This window comes from Ammospiza nelsoni, chromosome 8, assembly GCF_027579445.1.
Source record: "Ammospiza nelsoni isolate bAmmNel1 chromosome 8, bAmmNel1.pri, whole genome shotgun sequence".
In the NCBI taxonomy this organism is placed as follows: domain Eukaryota; kingdom Metazoa; phylum Chordata; class Aves; order Passeriformes; family Passerellidae; genus Ammospiza; species Ammospiza nelsoni.
Genome location: NC_080640.1, coordinates 16,684,964 through 16,704,599, shown reverse-complemented (window position 1 = coordinate 16,704,599; position 19,636 = coordinate 16,684,964). Strand labels below are relative to the sequence as shown.

General features: G+C 42.5%; 1 protein-coding gene across 4 annotated transcripts in view; it reads left to right on the top strand.

Moving 5' to 3' along the window:
• PCGF5 (polycomb group ring finger 5) overlaps positions 1-19,636 on the top strand; it is a 100,067-nt gene that overhangs the window by 16,081 nt on the left and 64,350 nt on the right. Inside the window, exon 1 of one of the 4 annotated variants that reach the window (XM_059477443.1) lies at positions 18,228-18,305. The exons of 2 other annotated variants lie outside the window; for them this stretch is intronic. The gene's annotated coding sequence lies outside the window, so the exon portion shown is untranslated. Of the gene's footprint in view, positions 1-18,227; positions 18,306-19,636 lie in introns of those variants that run through there. One more of the 4 variants, XM_059477445.1, reaches the window with a different exon arrangement.

Sequence of the window (19,636 nt, the reverse complement as noted above, 5' to 3'; positions counted from 1 at the left end):
AACATCTGTATTGGCCCAACTCCTACTGAAGTCAGCAGAAGCTTCCACTCATGAAGTCACCATAAACCAAGCTCACCAGTGACCAATTGTGAGGAAAAAGGAGAATGGTCCTACCAGGGGAATAAGGTGACTCCCTGGGACTTAGAAAGAAGCTTTGGTAGCAGACCATTAGTGTGATCTCAACCTGTCACTTTTTTAGGGCTACTCTTGCTCCATAGAGAGGAGAGTTCCTTACCCAGCAGGAAATTATCTGAGATAGCTGGCACATAAATGATTTATGAATAGCAATTCTTTCAGCTGACTAAAGCCTGAGCTTCTCTCTAGTGTAACTGTGACTGCAGGTCTCTGGGGTGGTAACACTTTCTGTCCTTGCCTTGAAATCAGGGCCACAACCGCCACCCTTCAAATTTTAGTAAGAAGCAACAAAGTGGCTGAGAGGTTCTGGCACTGTAGCTGAGTCATCTTCTCATACTCCTGCAGAGGGCAGTGGAACATATTCTGGATATGGGACATGTCCAAAAGTTGTGCTGTTCTCTTTCTGGAAAATGGTGTAGTTACAGGTCTTGCTGGTGGTAAGAAATATTTTCTTGCATTTCTGCTCTAGAACTTGCATGGATCAGATGCCTGCCTGCCCAACATCAGCCAAATGAGTCCCTTCCTTATGTCTCCTTCAAAAGGAAAAGCAGGAGCTCTGATATGGGTGAGGCTGTCTGAAAGGGGGGGAAGGAGTGAGAACCAAACCTGAGCAAGATGGCTGGGCCAGTAAAACCCATTCTGTTTCTCCCTCTGTTGTTATTCAGGGTTATCTAGCCCTGGATAGTGAGGGAAGTCAGGCAAATAAGAGCCTCTTGATGTCCAACTTCTTAAACAATTGACAAAGTAAAGACAAATGCAGGCTGCCCCAAGTTGTGGTGTTCATAATGCTAAATGCCAGCTCTTCTCTTGTAGTATTTTTGGTCAGGACAGCTAAACAGGAGCAGAGGGGAGTGCAAGGCTGTTTTAACTACCTTTTTACATGTATGTGTTTGTATATATGTCTATTTTAATTTTTATATATATAATTGTGTATGTGCTACTTCTGGGGCTACATTTGGACTTTAAATGCTTTTTTTAGATTTGAGTTTATTCCCTGGGTGCATCTTTCCAAAGTGAGCCAACGCTACAGTCAAAGAGCGCATCAGTCCTGCCTGACAATCTCAGCTTTTGGCAAAAGCAGCCAGAAGTACTATTGACATCTTACCTGCTCTGTCTCTGGTTTAAAATACAATAGATAACTGACTGAAACATTCAATTATTACAACTGTAAGTTAGGCTCTGGTGTCTAAAATACAGTTGCATACGGTGGCTGCACCACTTTTGGTGATGTAACCCTGGTAGTAATCACACTAGAAAGAAATAGAGAATCCAAAGCTAAAATGCTTATTATAAGATCTATTCATGCAGAAATCTTCCTTGGCCTTTTTATTCTCTCTCTTGCCAAACATCCTCTACAGGAAGGTCCACTACAGGAAGCAGTATAAACTCTACCTTCTTCCACGTTTCTTAAAATGTCTCTTGTTCAGGGCAGAATCAAGAAGAGCACTTGATGCAGATTATATTGTAAACCCTGGTGCTGTACAGAGGTGAAAAAGACATAGATAAAGGAATTATTTGAATCCTGCTTTCTTATGGCTGAATGGAAACAGAAAACTGAGAGGAAACTTTCAATAGTGGGGTCTTGAGCTAGAAATAAGTCCTCTGTAGAGGAAGTATTCAAATGATAAATTATAAGGGAAGAAGCCCTTTTTTTATTACTTTTGGAAGGTGTGTGGATTTGCATCCTGCCATCTTGAAGGAGACCCAAGTGCCAAATCTGAATGTTTTATTATAGGAAAATGGTAGACAATTATTGGTATGTGTGATAGAGCCACAAGGGAAGGAGGTAGGAAATGCAGCATGTCTTTCTGAACTGTGTTGTCCTCTAGCAAGAAAAAAAGATTAATTCTGAGCAGTTATATTTAATATCTCCAGGAAAAGAGAAGGGGGTGATCTCCAATTAGTGCATATCTGATTTCACAAAGCTACACATGATGAAGTTTGATTCATTTAGATGTTACCAAAATCTCACTAGCAAAAATGTGATTCTGATCATAAGCCTCTATTAAATTGAGTTTATGATACCATATTTGTAATTTTACAAACTGATGCTTGGTGCAAAAATAGAAATATTAATGTGTACTGATTCTTGTACTGAATCTAGCACACACCAAGGAGAAGTTCAGGAGGTAGAGGCCATTGGCAAACTGCCATTTAGAGATGAGAAAACAATTCAAAAGTGATAAGAAATTTACAAATGCTATGTGATGAGAGCATTAAAGTTCCCGTCTGCATTAATTCCTTGTTAGTTCTGGGTTATTCCAAGTCCAGAGTGTGTGTATTTTGAAAAACATACATGTTCAGTTGAATGAAAAAGCTTCACTTTTAAGCCATAGTGTAATTGCCAGAAGTAGATTAAGCTCCTTGGTGGTGGGGAGGGACTGAAACAATTTCAGCTGCTCGGGTTTCAGAATTGTTTAGATACTTCTGGGGCACTGTGTAACTGATGCAAAGCACAGATAATGGGCTGGGGCAATGAAAGTGAAGGCTCTTAGTGGACCAGTCCTGAATGTGCATTTATTTCTGCTCTCAGAAATTGTAGCAGTCACTGCTGCTTGCTGGGGATTTTGTTGCCCTGGGAGAGGAGGCTATCAGAAAAACAACCACGTGGCAACTGGTACAGCTTGTCTGCTAAAAAGACAAAGCATGATTGTCATGAGAAAGGCTACCTCCATAACAAGCACTTAGGCTACTCTTGGAACTTGGCACTTTGCTAACTTGTCTTTGTACACAAACTTCCCAGCCAGCTATTTCTGTGTACCTGAATAATTAGTAAGAAAAATTCTGCTATTACCCCACACCAGGAGAAAACAAGACTCTGAGTATGTTTGTTAGATGATGTCTGTATTTCTTGTGCAAGTGTGCTCCATTAAACACAAAAACCACTGAAGTCTTGGATTTTACCAGCACATATTTTTAGGAGCAAACTTGAGAATTAAAAATTAGTACAGAGACTGCAGCTAATTCAGAAGCAAGGAAACAATGTAATTTGCTCCTTTGAGTGATGATAGTTTCATAAATGGTATCAAATGTAATCTACCTACCAATCTAAGCATTTACAGACATCCTCTTTGTTAAGTACTGGAGATTAGCATTGCCTTGCTGAACCGAGCCCCTGGAGCAGTGCTGCACCCATGAGTGATGCTCCTGCACTGATGTCAGCAGCTGCAGTGAAAACTGGTAGAAGTTGTCATGGCTGTGTTCCCCAGGTGAAGGTTTGTTCAGACTGGCAGCAGAGGCTGTGTCCCCCTGTGTCCCTGTGTGCAGGCACACACGGTGTGCTACCCCTGGCACGGCCAATGCTGCTCCTGCAGCCTCTGCTGAGGGAGAGGAGGAGGAGGAAGAGGAGAAAAGTAGCAGGAGAGAACCGAGCAGGGTACACAGCTGGGAGGACAGGCAAAACAGAGGGTGGGATGTGTGTGTAAAGCTGGGAGAGGGCTAAGCGTGCTGCTGTCATTCCATCAATTATGCATCCATTAACAATACAGCTCTCAATTTAGGGCAGAGGTGTCTTCCTTGTGCCATGCAGCCCTGTCCCCTATCACCTGTGCACCTGTTTCTAGGACAACATAAATGTGTTTTCTCTTGTGGAAGGGAGGCCTGTTTTGACTATTTGTCAGAAATAATTTCTTCTAAAATAAGATCAAATTGTGGATTCAAAGTAAGTTGTGTCAGTATGCCCAGGGTGCTACAATTTCTGTGTCATTCATATGATAAAGCTATTAGGAGAGACCCTCATCCATGACTTGTTTCTGCTTCATTGCAAAGCGAACACCCTCCAGGTCTGGTAACTTGTTATGGCTAACAGCTTGGTGGAAACACTGAAAATAGCTCATGGGGAGGGAAAAGGAAACAAAGGAGACAATTTTCCAGAGCAAACACCAAGGAGGTGTTTTCTGAAAGTTGGCTTTGATCCTGTTTATAGTGAAAAGTACTGTGTAAAACAAAAACTGTTATGGCTTACAGGATAAAAAAAAAACCCAAACCTTTAAAGGGATCAAATCCTCATTCACCTACTTATCTGAACAGAGACTTGTACCTGACTTCTTGTCTATGAAAAAAACCAGGAGATTAATTATATTGATGGTTTTTTGCTTCTACAGTAAGAAATGTACATTCACCAGGTAACATTTCTTTGATGTACTATATTGCTTTATTGATATTAGGATGATGAAGCATGCATTCTCTGGTAGTTAGTTCAGTGAGGTTCAGTTGTGTTTACTGTAAGGAAAAGTAAAACTGATGTGCTAAATGAGTAAAACTAATGTGCCATTAAGATGTTTTTAATCTGTGAACAATATTTGCCTCAATAACTTTCTTTTATGTGTGTAGATCTACTGTGGAGAGGAATAGGGAGTGCTTTTTAGGTGTTGTCGATATATTGCTTAAATTGCTCTTTTCGTTCTTTGAGATTTCCTTTCTGTGGGTCTCAGAATTCCTCTTCTGGTTTTCTAAGGAAATGGGCTCATGCAGTCATGTGATTTGATGTGGTTTGCATCCATCTGTCCTGCTGTGGCAGCTTTTTAACCCACTAGTAAATTAACCAAATTGGGGAGCACCAGCAGTCTCCAAACAATTTACATTCGTATATATTTATGAAAATCAGGATCCTGTTACCAAGAGGAGAGAGAGGTTTTAAGAGTACCCCTAACAAAGGAGAGTGCCTCCACTAAGGATTCAGGCCCTACAAGACACAAAAGATTCCACATGAAGAACTATGTCATGAGTATCCTAAATCCAGATAAAACTTCACTTAAAATGCACACACAGTTTGCTCCCAGTGAACTGAGCTCCCAGACAAAATCTACAGCAAATCAGGCTCTGTGAGCTCTCTTCACAGAGCCCTTCACTTTGTGTATGCGACCTTGGCCAGGGGTAAGCTAGATCCACATTCTGCCTGTACATTACTATCCTTGTTTATTTGGACAGATCTGGATTAGGCATGAAGAAATAATCATAAAAATGCTGCATTTTATGATGAATTAAGCTTTTAGTTTGCACTTCATGACAATAAATAGAAGTGCACGAAAAGCATTTCTAAGGCCCTTTATTAATTGCTCTATTTATGGGAAATCTGCTTGGAAAGTGGCTTGTTAGTGCTGCCTCCTTCCCTCTCCTGCAACAGCACGCAGTTCTTTCACCTCTAATGAAGTTTAATCAACACAGAAAAAGTGGTAGGCGTTCCAGGTCACAGGCGTTGTGGTGACTCAAACACTGAGTGCTTTTGACAGACCAGAAAGTACTTTGCAAACCTTCCGTTGTTCTTCTTGTAAGAACATAGGTGAAAATACAGACTCTTTGCTGCATTCTCTTTTGTCTTGATGGAGGTGATTTGTCTCTCCATTTTTGCATATACGAAATAGTGAATGAAATCATCCTTTTGGCACATTACTGCTGTTTGAATTCTCATTCTGTTGTTCAGTACTTCAGCAGTTCTCAGGAAAACCAACCCCAGTCATCCACCAGTTTTGTGTAGAGCTACTGAGTTTTATTATTCTGAGATGTTAAATGTATTTTCATTACATAAATCATCTTTTCTTATGAAAAGATGGTACTTCTTCCTAAACATTGTTAATGTCATAGGGTATTACAGAGCTGATAATTGTGAAGTTTTCCTAAGAACTCCTTCCAAAAGTTAGTGTTTCTACTATTATTTTCTTGTTGAGGAAAAAAGGGAAAACTGAGAACAGGCTCAGTTTTAGTTTCAATATTTTATACCTGAAACAGAAGTGCTGGTTTTACCTACTGCTGTAAGAAGGCTCACACACAGAAAATGTTTCCCTTTCATGTTGTTCACCTCCCAGTTCCAGTACTGATGGGAAGGTAAGAACAGCTAGGAGTCACTTGGATTTTTCTGGTTTTCTTTAGCAGGTGGTAACTCTTTAAAGATCTGTTACCTTTTTCTTTCCTCACTAAAACCCAGGCAGGGATGACAGGTGAGCTGAGACTGCTTTTTGTTCTGTGTAGTTACTTCATTTTCACAAAGGACTGGTGGTGGTACAGCTTGCATCCCTCTGACGATACTGCTGGTGTGCCAGGGGTGAATGGAGGCAAACCACTGAAGTGGCATGCTTTTCAGAGGTGCACTGTTAGCTTTGTTACCAGCTGCAAACAATCAGGATTTGTGGCAAGTGACAATCTGGAAGCTCCTTGACTATGTTGCAATAGAATTATTTCATCAGTGTTGTACTATTTCCAACCCCTCCATGAGGACAGCTTTCTATTTTTTGCTGTTAGGGAAACTATACTGCCTGGAAAGATATCTATATTAAGATGACATATTATATGGTGTTGGGAAATAGATTTGCATTTGATTGGCTTATTCTTAGAAGATTAGTCTTAGATACTAACCACACACACAAGTACTTCTTCAAATGTCATTTCTAATGTTCAATGTACAGCTTGAAAAGGAAGGCTCTGCTAAGAGCAAAGATGCTTAAAAACATTCATAGGGATTGAATGCAGGCAGGGAAAAATGCTTGACCACCAAATGCTTTTATAAAACTTAGTATTATGTGTAAAAGGATGCTCTTGGCTTCAGCAGCTACTTCCCTTCTGTTCTTTTGCAATAATATCTCCTGGCTTGGCTCAGAAGAGCTGTCTGGCAATGGGAAGCCTCTGCAACAGGAAGGAGAACAGCTGGAAAGATCCAGTAAATTCTCCTGCAACCCCAGAGGTGCTCTTTAAGCAGTGAAAGGAGTCTCCATTGTTTTGCCTTCAGCAGAGTTTGCTGGGAAAGCAGTTATCCTGTGATAGACAAAATTAGTACAGCCTTCTAAGAGAAAAGGATACGAACAGGTTTGCACTGCCATCTTCAGCCCTTGGAAAAAATGGAGTCTTTTATGTAGTAGGCAGAACACATGGCTAAAGAGGGATTACAGCAGCCAGGGCAGGAACCCAGGCACAGGGATGCCAGGGATCCTCACAGGAAAGGTGCTTCTGCTCCTCTTCATCCCTCACTGAGGCTTGCCAGTCACACAGGAAGAGATGGGGAGATTTCCTCCATGCAGCCACAGGTAGCAGGTGCTGCAAAGGGAAGGTGTGTAACCCCTCCAAGGTATGGCAGAGGGATAGAGATGTAAGGAGAAAGGAATTGACAGTGAGGCATGACCTGTGTTGGGGAGAGAGAATTCTGAAAAAAATTGGGCTGCTTAGAGTTCTAAAGGGGAAAATTAACCAAGAGCAGAAGGAGAGGCTGGGAAGAAAAAAAGAGATTTGGGACAACCTATCTCCAAGTCCATATTTCAAGTTTGGAAAATTGGTTGCTGTTTTCCTCTCTCATACAAATTCCTCTCCCCCCTTAAGCAAAACAGCTTCACTAGTGGTCAGAAGATGTATGGTCTGGTAAGGAAGTGCTTAAACAGCACTTAAGACTTTTCAATTAGGTAGAAACATATTCAACAGAGAAACATATCATTATTGATTGAATTTGCTGTGATGCTTTTGGTATCTTCAAAAATTTCTTACTGATTTCTTGGAGAACACGGAACATGAAGTGCTCCGCTGAGGTTAGTGGGATATTTCCATTATTGACCCCTCCTCTCAAAATATCTGGAACATATGTTCATAGTAGTTTACAAAGGATTCTACTCAAAATCCAAAAGTGTCTTAAAAATACATCAGTACTACTTTACGTAAAGCCACACATCTCTGGAAATCTAGCTGCAGAGTGAACCATCACATTAGTACAAAGCCAAATAGCTTTAAATACAAAATGCTGAATTTCCAAAAGCTGCTCGCAGTAGCCTCTCTGTTTTATGCACTATTAAACTGGTGTGCAACAGGCTGTCACTGAACATTTGTTCCACATTCTGCTGAATGAAGAATGAATGCAAGGCAGCTGAGGTACCTTCCCCGCAGAGAGCAAAGATGAACAAATCGGAAGCTGCTGCAGGGGTGGAAAAGGAGAGGTGTGGGCTACCAGCAGTGATTCCTATTCAGAGATTGTGAGAGAAGGAAGATGCTGCAGTTTACCAAAATTGCTGGAGCTATTATATAAGCCATTAAAACAAAAAAGGGAAAAAAACCCACAACTGAAAAAAAGCCCTGAAAAACACAACGCAAAAAAAACCCCAAACCACCAACCCTCGAAAAACATCTCTAAGCTGTTAGCTATATGGCATTTTACAGCTAAATGAAAAAAAATGTCCTTATTTGGTGCCTCACAACTGGAAAATATTTGGCAGTGGATAGATGTTCTCAGCAGACAAATAATCTGTAACAACTACTAGGAGTTACTACTGGCCTCAAGTCTGGCTAAGCATTATGAACACGTGAACTGCATTACCTAATCCTGAAGCTGAGTAATTTAACTTTAATAATTTAACCTTTAATCTAGGGCTTGCATAAAATCTATTGGGTAAAGGAATGTGACCTCTTGCTAACAATTCCTCACCCTTCACACCCTTAGGAACCCTGTAGTAAAAGCTGTTGGGAAAAGATGGGTGAAATTTTCTGAAAAGAAAGATGGCATTAAAGTAGGCATGCTGTCAGCAGGATTAAACTTGGGCTGATGAAATATGTCTAGAATCTATTCTGAAGACAGAAGTTTTCTATCAGGCAGGTTTAGCACAGCTAATGCCAGTGTAAGTGGCTCCTGTCCCACCAGCGTGCTTCTTCCTCCAGCTCAGTGAGTGAGGCACATCTGATAATGCACAGGGACACCCCAGCTCCACTTGGCCCTCTTCAGTGGCTTTGCTGTCCAGCCAACCTCCTGAGTCCAAGTGATGATAAACAGAAGTCAGCACTTGTTTTTTATAAAGGAGAAGGTGTATTTTGCATTGAAAGTCTCCCAGGTTCTCCCAGCCCCTCTTGTGGTGGGGCTGGGGCCACACTGGAGGGATCTGTGTATCACCGAGGGGCTCGTCCATGCTGAGAGAAGAGAGACTCCATCTGATGGTTTAGGAACTCTTGTTCCAAATGAAATAAGTAACAGGGGTCTTGGGCCAGCCTTACTCAGGTTTCTGAGGCTTAAGGGACATTGAAACACTGAAGATTATCACTGCCAGGGTGTGCTGTCATTTAGACAGATAATATTTCACTATTTGTTTCACTGTCTCACAAATACTGTGACTCATTTTTGAGCCTGGTACTTGACAACTGAAAGAATTAATCTCCAACAGAAGCTAAAATTTACCTGCATCACACAGGATTTTCATTTAGAATGCCCAGCTAGTTATATCTGGTCTTTTAAGACCCAAAGTTCAAAGTCCTGCAGTCACAGCAAAATTAAATATAATCAGCTCTATCTGTCAAAGCGTGTCCTAAAATATTTGTAAAACTATGTGAAAGTGAAAATAGTTCACTATTTAATAGAAACACTGAAAGATCCATGTTTTGACATTTATTTTTAAAAAGATGGGGGGTTTTATTGTTTTTATTTTTGCATTTGCATAGATGGAGTTGATAAAGCTTTTATTGTGCGTCAGTTACTAAACTAGGTCTGACCAGCTTATTTTGTGTGGTGGAACAGGATTATTAAAATTATTTCATTCCAAGTAGGAAATAAATTCCATCAGGAACCAGACACTTATCTTAGACCTAATGTGTGAGGACTTTTAAAATAAGTTTCAAGGGTATTTACTAACTTCTCTTTGATTTTAAGAAAATACCTAGATGTAACATAGTGTTTTAAAGAAGGAATGCCTTTTGTGAATTATGATTTATACTTGACTGGTGCCACTGGTGCCCTTCCTTCTTGCCTTTCCTAAATGCATCCTTGAATCACAGCATCACAACAGTGATATGAGATTGTAAATGAGGACATCATCCCAGGTAGACAAAATCCATCCATATTTGTGTGATTCACCAGCTGGTTGTGCATCCATGTTTTTATTTGCTCTTCCACTATAATATCTATATCTAAGCAATTGTGGAATCTTGTCTTCCCCTTTGGTTGGCCTATACAAGTCTCTAATGCATTTACTTAGTACATTTAAAATTAGTGACTTCTATCAGTAGCTGAGGATATGTGGGGCTGAGCAGGTTGTAGCTGAGAAAATATAAGCTGAACACTGAGGGAGGAAGAACAAAATTGCAGTGGTTTCAGCCATCCAGCCTGGTAAGCCATTAACATCATTGGCATATTTCAGTCGCCTGATCCTGTGGGCAATGAGATGGGGAAAAGTGGCATTGCCTCTTTACTTCCCCTGCAGATTGTGTGAATGAAAACCCCAATGGGGGTGCAAAAGCCTGACACTGCCATGGTCCCTGCAGTTAACCCTCTGGGGGGCAGAGCAGCTTACACAGACACCTGAGTGAAACCTCTTTCTGTGGCTTTTATTTTTCCAGTCTGTTTCCTTATGTTCTGCTGTTCTTCCTCATTTCATCTCTTCAACTATAAATCAGTCTTTATCAAATATGCTATATGCCAGTAAAGAAGTAACACCTTAAATTCAAAATTCAAATTAACTCTATAGCAGTGCATATGGATCCTGAATTTGGCAGGAATTTAGATGAGATATTGAAAGTTTCATTACATAAAATTTGGGGGCGTAAATTTTTTTTAGTATCACCAATTCATCGTGTAGATTTTTCCTATTTACAGCTTTAGCTGTGTGAAAACAGATTAAATGTTAAGCTTAGATGTCCACCTGCTTCTACTTATTTGTCACTAAGGATGTCTGTAAATTTGGTTGCTTAAAGCTCTTTCTCACAACCTTGACTTTCAACTACATCCACCACTATGTTTACAATCATCTTACCGAAAACATAGTTTGGACTTTTAACCAGTGTTATAGGAAACTAATTAGTATTAAGTTTCTGAAGTCCAGATCTAACGGGAGTTCAGCTGGGTTTTGGAAGGAAGGATGATCCATAGTCCTACAGTTTGTCCATCTTGTGGCTTCCCTTCCCTAATGATGCTCAGCTTACTGACAAGTCCCAGCTGGATTTTAAGAGAGATACTTGGAGCTCCTGGAAGAGTACAGTGTAATTTACAGTGAGGCATTAAACCTGCCTGTTCTATCTGTGGGTGCTGGGTATTTTTAATCAGGATCAGGGGTGGTAGATGCTTCAAAGCAAATCCTCATGTGTGCAGATTTGGGTAAAACACATCTTCCACATGGGGTAGTTTTAGGGCTGTATTAGGACCTCCAAATACACATATCTGTCCACACACTTGGTACAAAGCCATGTGTCACAAGCTTCCATTTGTACCCTAGAAGGTGAATTGTTTGTGTTTTGGTCTTTGTTTACTACCAGCCCTTCTGGGACATAAGCAAATGGATTTCTGCTTTCTGTTTCATCCTTTTTTGTGTTCAGCACAAGGGTTTGTCCCACTAGAGTTCTACTGCCTGGAGAATTGGAACATCATGCAGGATCATTGTGTTATCATCTGTTATTCTCCCTGGCCTTAGTCATGGCTGCACATACCTAAGATAAAATCCAGAGTCAGTGTGTTTTCCTCTAAGATTTGGACACCATAAAAATTGAGGAGAGAGGGGATTTTCAGTGATTTGCTCATTAACAAATGGGCAATCTGAAGAGAGGGAGGAGCCAGAAAGGAATAATCAGGCCTTGTGACCAGAATCAGTGGGAGCACGGCTGGCACATGGACAGACACAGGAAGGGGTCGCAGGCAGTATTGGCATACCCATGCATAAAATTAGCACTACGAAAAATCAAATTATAAAAGCACTATATTTCTTCTGCATGGATTTGCAGCTATAGACTTTTGATGTTTTATTAAAAAATTCTCACATTGTTAGAGAATTTTCATGCATTGGATAAAAAAAAAATATCTTGGTAACTGTTCTGATTAGAAGTATAAAGAACAGTCTGTCAAATTCTCTGTTCTTATCCCTTGGTTCAAAATCTTTTCTATGTTTGCCAAGAAAATATACTACTACACAAACACCTGATAAGTAAATCATTCACTGGCTCAATTTCAAAATAAATATCTATGTATATGTATTGCCTGATGATAATTTAAGGTCTCAATAGCCATTCAGATTGCTCACGTGTGCTTTTACAGTAGTTTTACAAATAATCCAGCATTAAAAACTGCTAGATCACTGCTGTCTGCAAGGAAGTTTATAAGGAGGATTACTGTGTTCTCAGGGATGGTACCATCAAGTACAGGCAGAGGGGATAAAAAATGTATAAAACATGTTAATGCTATGGGGCAGGAAAAAACCCTGAATTTATACTGTGCATTTTATGATGTGCTAAAAATAGAATTTTTGTAAATACATGTATGCTGTGTCATCCTAAGTATTTGGTAGTGGACAGGCTGATCTTTGAAGACTAGAAAAGCTCCCTCTTACATAGGAACACTTCAATCCATCAGTGCTCTATTGTGTCTTGTCTGCTTCTTTTTAAAGAAATTCAAGGAAGATCTCTGAACTGTGGAATGGATTTGCCACACAAATCTTTCTCTTCCCTCTTCTCTGTGTACTGTTGCATCCCATTGTAAAGAAAAATATCCAGTATCCATAGCTCTATTATCTACATCCAGACCTCAGCCACGTTGCCCCAAATGTATAAACTCCTTAAAAATTTTGTTTTCAACAACCAGAGACTAGACTGAAAAGAAATACTATGTAAGAGGAACTTTTTTCCTTTCCATCTTCTGAAAATCTTGTACGTTCTAGTTGACAAGCAAATAAAAACCTAGAAAAAAACTTTAAAACACCTTTAAGTACAAAGGTGTTCAGGTGGCCCAGCAAGGACTATGACAAAGTACCAGATGAAACCCTTGTCACCTAAAGGACTCTGAATTCTAATTTAGAAATTGGTGTAATACAAGAACTCGACTGGGTTATAATTTATTCTATTTGTTCAAGCTGCCAGCAAGAACTACTGCAGGTGTTTTAGTTGAAACACTAGAAACCTGTAAAACCCCTGATTTCTAGGGATCTTTAAAATAAGAGGTGTCATTCTACTTTCTTTCACTTCAACAGTGGCTCAAATCAACATTAACAAAAGGAAATAGATTCAATTCAGGAAATATTTTCCTTTAGGATGATCTAAAAATGCTTACATGGCAGAGTATACATAGAATCTAAATTTAGATATCTAGATTCACCTCCTCCTCATGAGCAGCTACTTCTCTCAATTGCCTAGTGAGCTGTTTTGCACACCACAGGCAGGGGCAGTGCAGAAGACTAGTCATGTCCTCATCTATAAACAAAGAGCAAAAGTCTCCCTGGAGACTTTGCTATTCCATCCTGCTTTCCTGCATTCATTCCATTTGGCAGTGTAAAAGGGATTGTCTAGTGTGTTCTCTGGGCTGTGAAAAGACACCATTCAGTAATTATGCTCTCAATTCCTTGGTAAGGGATTGTTTCCTCACTGGCAGGAGGGAGACTTTCTCAGAAAGAGCTGCTGTGATTACTGAGCCCAGGTATCAGCCTTGTCCTGCCATCCCTCTCAAATGGTGCTAATGGTTAGTCTGTTAAAATGGACTTGCAATTCTCTATGAGCAGAACTCCCCAATGTGAAATAGAGCTCATTGCTATGAGACCACCTCTCTGTGCCCTTCTCCATTTTGGAGGAAAACTCCCCATAGTCATTGACAGATATTTTAGCCTGCCTGTGAAATGATATCTTGTAATGGTTTCTTATGTAGTGTAATTATACCTTAGTTCATATTCCATAAAAGGATGAAAATCAAACTGGGAAACACCTTTCTCTGATATAACCAAAATGCTTCACAATAATACTGCAATATAGAGCGTGGTTGAGTTAAAAAGTAGTGAAATGGAAGGAAGTAGAGAAATTTTCTGGAATAGCACAAGTGGAGATGAGGTATGACCTACCTTAAAGCATGGGAGCAGATCTGTGGAGACTCCTGATGCCTTTGCAGGAGTAGAGAATTCCCTGCTGAGGGTCTAACCGTGATGTTGCTGTAGCTGTGCTCCAACACAGAAGTTATTTTTCTTTTACGTGCATATTTATAATGCACCAATAAAGGATTAAATGTGCTGTTTACCCAAGGAGCTCAACAGCCCCTGTCATGAGGAGAAAGTAAACTCTTAAATTTTCTTGTGGTAGGCTCTATACCAAATTTGTAAATTGGTAAATTTACTGGAATAGCTTTGTAAAACTATTGCAGCTGACAGTAGATATTTGACAATTCTTACTCCTGCTGGAGCTGAAGCCAGGCTGAGCAGGTGTTTTACAGCTCTTCCCCTCTGCAACTGAAAGAAAACTCCCAGTCCAGTCCAAAGGCAAGAGAGCACTCTCTTCTGCTTCGTAATTCATATGTCAGGGTGTTTCAGTATTTACAGAACAGAAATAAAACAATGCTCAAGTTGAAAATACCTACCAAAAAGCAGAATTCAGAATTTAGTCTCATTGTTGGTATGAGATACTCTGTAATTATAGCAATACTAAGCTGTGCTCAGTAAAACCCAAGAGTGCCTTTTGCTGACCAGTAAACAATTGATAACCTTGCTTGGAGACCAAGTTAATTAGTAACACAAACAGAATGAAAAATCATAGTGTAAAATAGTGTTTAAAGTAGCATCATGATTCTAAATAGGGAGTTAAGAGTGATTTTTCGATACCCTCTTTTCAAATGGAAGTAGTTTTAGAGTGCCCTAGTACTCTGCTAAAGTAGTCAAATTCTGGATGAAAGGGAGAGAGGAATTTATCACTCACTGGCAAGAAGTAATAAGAAAGCTGCATAATTAATGCTAGACATTTTAAAGCCATAATTTTCAATTTCTATGTAATCTTTGGAAAAGGAAAAATGGCAATATTTCTGAGAAGGTAGGGAGGGCACCCACTGAGACTTATTAGGTCAGAAATCAAGAGCCAGGGATCCTAAAGATCCCTGATATACCAAAAGGTTGTGGCTTGCCCTTCACTGGAAATTTTGTGAGCTTATTTGACAGGCAAAACCTACTAATGAATTGAAAGTTAACCCACAACCTACATGTGGCAACTGCTGAAAACCAATTAAATATAATTTTGCTTATTTTTAGTTTTAGAAAATATTTCTCAACCACATATTTTACACTTGGGTACAATTTTCATGCCAGTTCTCCAAAGATGCATTAGCAGAAGAGGAATTCCAGATGTGGCTGTTGCTCTAATCACAATTAACTGACAGCTTATAAAAGCCATCACCTTAAGGGAACATGCACATTTTACAAAGCTTGGGATCAAGGAGGAAGCCCCAGGGAGCAGTTTAAGGCTTCTCACTCTACTAGAAATAAAATCAGCAGAGGAAGTGAAAGAAAGATAATTAGAGAACTGAGTCTTGAACCAGGCAAACCATTTTCTCCTGTATGCAAAATCTACCATGAAACTGCAAAATCTGTTTACACTAAAAATTCAGTATTGTGTAAGATATAAAATAAAAATAGAATCTATAGTTCAGGTTTTGCTACACACAAAATGAGTAGTGCCAACTCTTGTGCTTCAATTATTAGTCTGTTGCTATTTGGTGTCAAGAAAACAAGTGAGAAGTTGATGATAAACTTTCATCTAAAGTAACAGTTACATATTTATGTACTTATATTTAAATAGATGGCCCTCTTGGCTGTGAAGAAACCCTTGAAAAGGGAAATCTGTACCTATAATTTAGGTAGACTCAGAGCATTTGGTGAGAGTACTGTCAGTACTGAAGTATGTTTTGCGTTGGGGGCTTTATGTGCCTTCTTGCTCTCTTAGTAAACAAAGTTAATCTGCTCTGAGCTCTGTCCTGCCATGTCTAGACCATCACTGGTAGCTGCATTTCCATCTGGTAATAATTCTTTGAATAATTTTATCTTCTGGTATGTTTTTTTCTGTGACTTTAGTGTTGGCATCAGTTGTTCCAGTAAAATCAATGAGTGCTCAAGTACTTTGATGTGCAGGAAGGAATTTGTTCTCTTTCTGACCTTTCTTTTCAGATAAAGAACTACTGTCTCTCTCTGAAACTGTTCTTTCATGATTCAGAATTTCTCTTCTTTTTCTGTGTTTTTTTTTTTTTGTTGTTGTTGTTGTTTGTTTGTTTTACAAATAAAAATTTATAATTGAACCACCCAAAACAAAACCCTAAAAAAGTCCCCAAAACTTTTAATGATAGGACCCAGGTCTCAGTTTTCAGTGAGCTTGATATGATTGTCTGAAGTATAGGCAGTCTAGTTTCTTTTCAGTGAAGATTTTTTAATCTCTAAAAATACTCTACATTGTGTGACACCCATTGACTATAAACTCTATGGAGTTAAATGCATTGCTCTGATAAAACCAATCTGGCTTATTATCAAAAATACCATTATAATCAACAGCTGACATGACAGTCAAGATCGACACTAGTCTGATCAGGAAAGTCTCAGAATATATACTTACTGACAGGGTTCACTACTGTCTAAATGAATGCGGTAACGTGACCTGATTCAGATGATGTTAAAGCATCTTTAATTCAGATCTCCTGGTAATTTGTCCCAGGACGCGACTAAAAGGGAGAAGTTCTAAATAATCAGGCACAAGAGAACTCTTCTCTAGATTTTAATTTTTTTTAATGCAATACTGCTTGGAAAGCATCATGGATATATTAAAAATTAGTCTTTCAAAACTGCGCTCCTACTTTTCATCTAAGAATGAAAGTTGAAGTCAGGAAAGCTGCTAACTTGCAGGTTTAGCTCTAACTTGCAGGTTTAGTGCTAAGTTAGTAGCAGCAACCCTGACTGCTGGCTGACCACTCTAGTGCTTGCAAGGAAATGGTTCTAGCCAGGGGCCTTATCCCAAACTTTGTGCAAGAGGCAACACAGAACAGGTTACAGGGACTATTGATTCTGTTCTCAGGATGAAGAAGTTGAAAACTTTACCATCAAATGCCAGGAAAACTTGATTGAGAAGCTTACTCATCTGAAAATGAGTCAGGGAAGTTCCCGTGGTGTGTACTGAGATGCATAGTGGGGATTCCTATTGCAAAGAGCTCTCATGGCTTATATTTTCCTATTACATTTATTGTCATTTGCCGACTGTAGGATGGGAGTAAAAGGAGCATTAAGGAGTGCTTATTTATAGATAAGGAGTATATGAGTAATGTCGTACAATTGTGTTGTGTTCTGATTATTTCCTTGGTTTAAAACTGTTTATTTCAATGGAATTTACCAAGGATATGACTCGTGCCCACCCCAGCAGAAATAAATCACGGAGAAAATACCCATTGCTGGGTGGCCTTTTGCCTACACCGAGGGAAGAGCGCGGTGTTTCTGAGCAGCGCTGCCCACACACAGCAGCTCTCGCTGCCTGCGGCTCTTCGCTCCGCACCGACGCGCGGACACCGCGTACTGCCCAAACTTTGAAGTTTTCGGGATGGGATGCGCTAAGAGCGGGCGAAGGAGAAGGGTCTGACTGTAGATGTGCTCTTGCTTGTCCCCGGCCCCGGGATGGGGCCGCACCTGTCCGGGGAAGAGGCGGAAAAGGACAGCGGCCGCTGCCGCTACTCGGCGGGGGCCCGTCCCTGGGGCGGAGGGAGCACATCCAGCTCCCCGCTCGGGAAACGCAGCCACGAGAGCACCGAGCGGCAGCCCCTCCTCCCGAGGCGCTACCGCTGACAGGGGCGGTGGCGCGGGGTCGCCAGAGACAGCCCCCGGTTACATAACCAGCGCCTGCGGGGGCGGCTCCGCCGGTCCCGCCCCCGCCCCGCCGAGGACAACTCGAAGCGCCCCGGCCGCGCTCCCGCCGGCACCGGCCGGGCAGCGGCTCCGCGCCGGCCCCTCCGCCTCAGCGGGCACGCGCAGGACGCATGCGCGTCCCGGGCCCGCCGGCGCGCCGGGCATGCGCGGGGGCGGCGGCCGGGCAGCGTCCGAGGGCGGGCGGGCGGCGGGAGCCGGCGGAGCCCGCGGGGCACCGGCGGCCCCGAGCCCCGCAGCCCTGCGGGGGCTCCACCGGCGGGCGAGCGGCGCCGGGGGCCCCCGGGGCGGCAGCGCCCGAGCCGGGCTGTGCCCCAGTTTGTGTCCAATCAGAGAGTGCAGCGCCTGCACCGAGCGGGCGGCAATGCGTAAACAAGCACCGGGAACTCCTCCGCCCCCCGCGCTCCCCTCCGCGCCGCTCCCCGCGCCGCCCCGCAGCCGCCCCCGCCCGCTGACAAGTCCGGCGAGGCGCGTTCCCGCCGCTCCGCCGCCCTCCCCTCCCCCGCCCGCCCGCCCGCCCAGCCGGCGCCGCCCGCGCTGCCACACGCACCCACTCCCGCACACGCCCGCGGGTGCCCGTGGCCTCTACAGGGGAAGGTAAGGGGCCCGCCCGGGGCCGCCGGGCAGGCGGCGGCGAGGTGCGGATGCGTGCGGGGGGGATCATGTGTCATAACAAGTTGTTGAACGTGACATTGCTCTTGAACTGCGGCGGCGGCGGACGCCGGGCCGCCGCCGAGTAACTTTCTCCTCCAATTCGGCGCTGAGGAGGGAGCCGGCGGCGGCCGGGCAGGGCGGCGGGGCTGGGAGCGCTCGGCAGAGGCTGATGCCGTTCGCGGTGCTGGCGGCTTCCTGGGGAGACGGCGCGCGGTGCGGCGGGGGACGAGCGAGGGCTCCGCGTCTGGCGCCTGCTGCGGGAGCCGCTGCCGCCCCGGCGAGGATTTTTCTAGCAAGGCGCCGGGGCGGGCGGTGAGCGAGGAGCGGGTGCCGGTCCGAGCATCTCCTCTCGCGGGTAGCTATCCCCGCTGATGCTCCGTGGCGGTTTGGCTCGCTTCCGGCGTGATTAGCTGGGCTTATTATGTAAGATGTCACCGGAGGAGGAGAGGCACAAGCCGTCGGTGTGGCGGAGGGGGGAACGCACCGGTCCGCCGCGCCTTGCCCGCTCCAGGTACCGGAGCAGAGCGAGCAGCCCCAGCCCGAAGGGGACGGGAGCTCCCCTCCGCTCGCAGTCCGCCGCTGGAATACGGCTGCTCGCTTTACACGTGGGTTGGGTGTGTTCCCCAAACCTTGCCTTTGAGCAGAAACGTAACCTGTCCTGCTTCGTCTCCCATGTTTAATTGCCTCTATTCTCTCTCAAAGAAAAAAAATAAACATGCGAGTATAAAAAAAGTTTAAGAACTTGATTTTTGCTTTCTTTATGTGCATATTTAGTAGATTAATATGATCTGGAGACGATTGAATGAATCATCGGTTCCCTGAAATAAAAGCAAGTGAATCATCTCGCATACACAACTGAGGGAGCATGGTTGGTACCGTAGATAGTGAAAGGTTGGTGTCAGTTTCTGACGCTCGATGGGATGTCAGAAGTACAGACAATGCTCAGAAACCCAGCAGTTTCCTGCGGCTGGTTTGTGAACTGTGAAAGTTTTGCACCATTCAAGTGCAGTTTTTCTGGCTCAGTGGTTAAATGGTAACCTTTTTCTGTTAGCAACTTGTTATCCATCATTTTAGCCAATGGTTAAAAGGGGGGTGTAAATGGTAAGAAGTAAGTTACTGTGTTATTCAAAGTATATTAATTTAAAATAAAATTTAAACAATAATACCTAAAAGTAGCATCACACTATGTCTATACCCTGAAGCCAGAGACAGATACCAGATGCTTTTAATCTGGGTTTTGTTTTCCTTAGGTTTTTTTTAAGCAAAAATAGTCT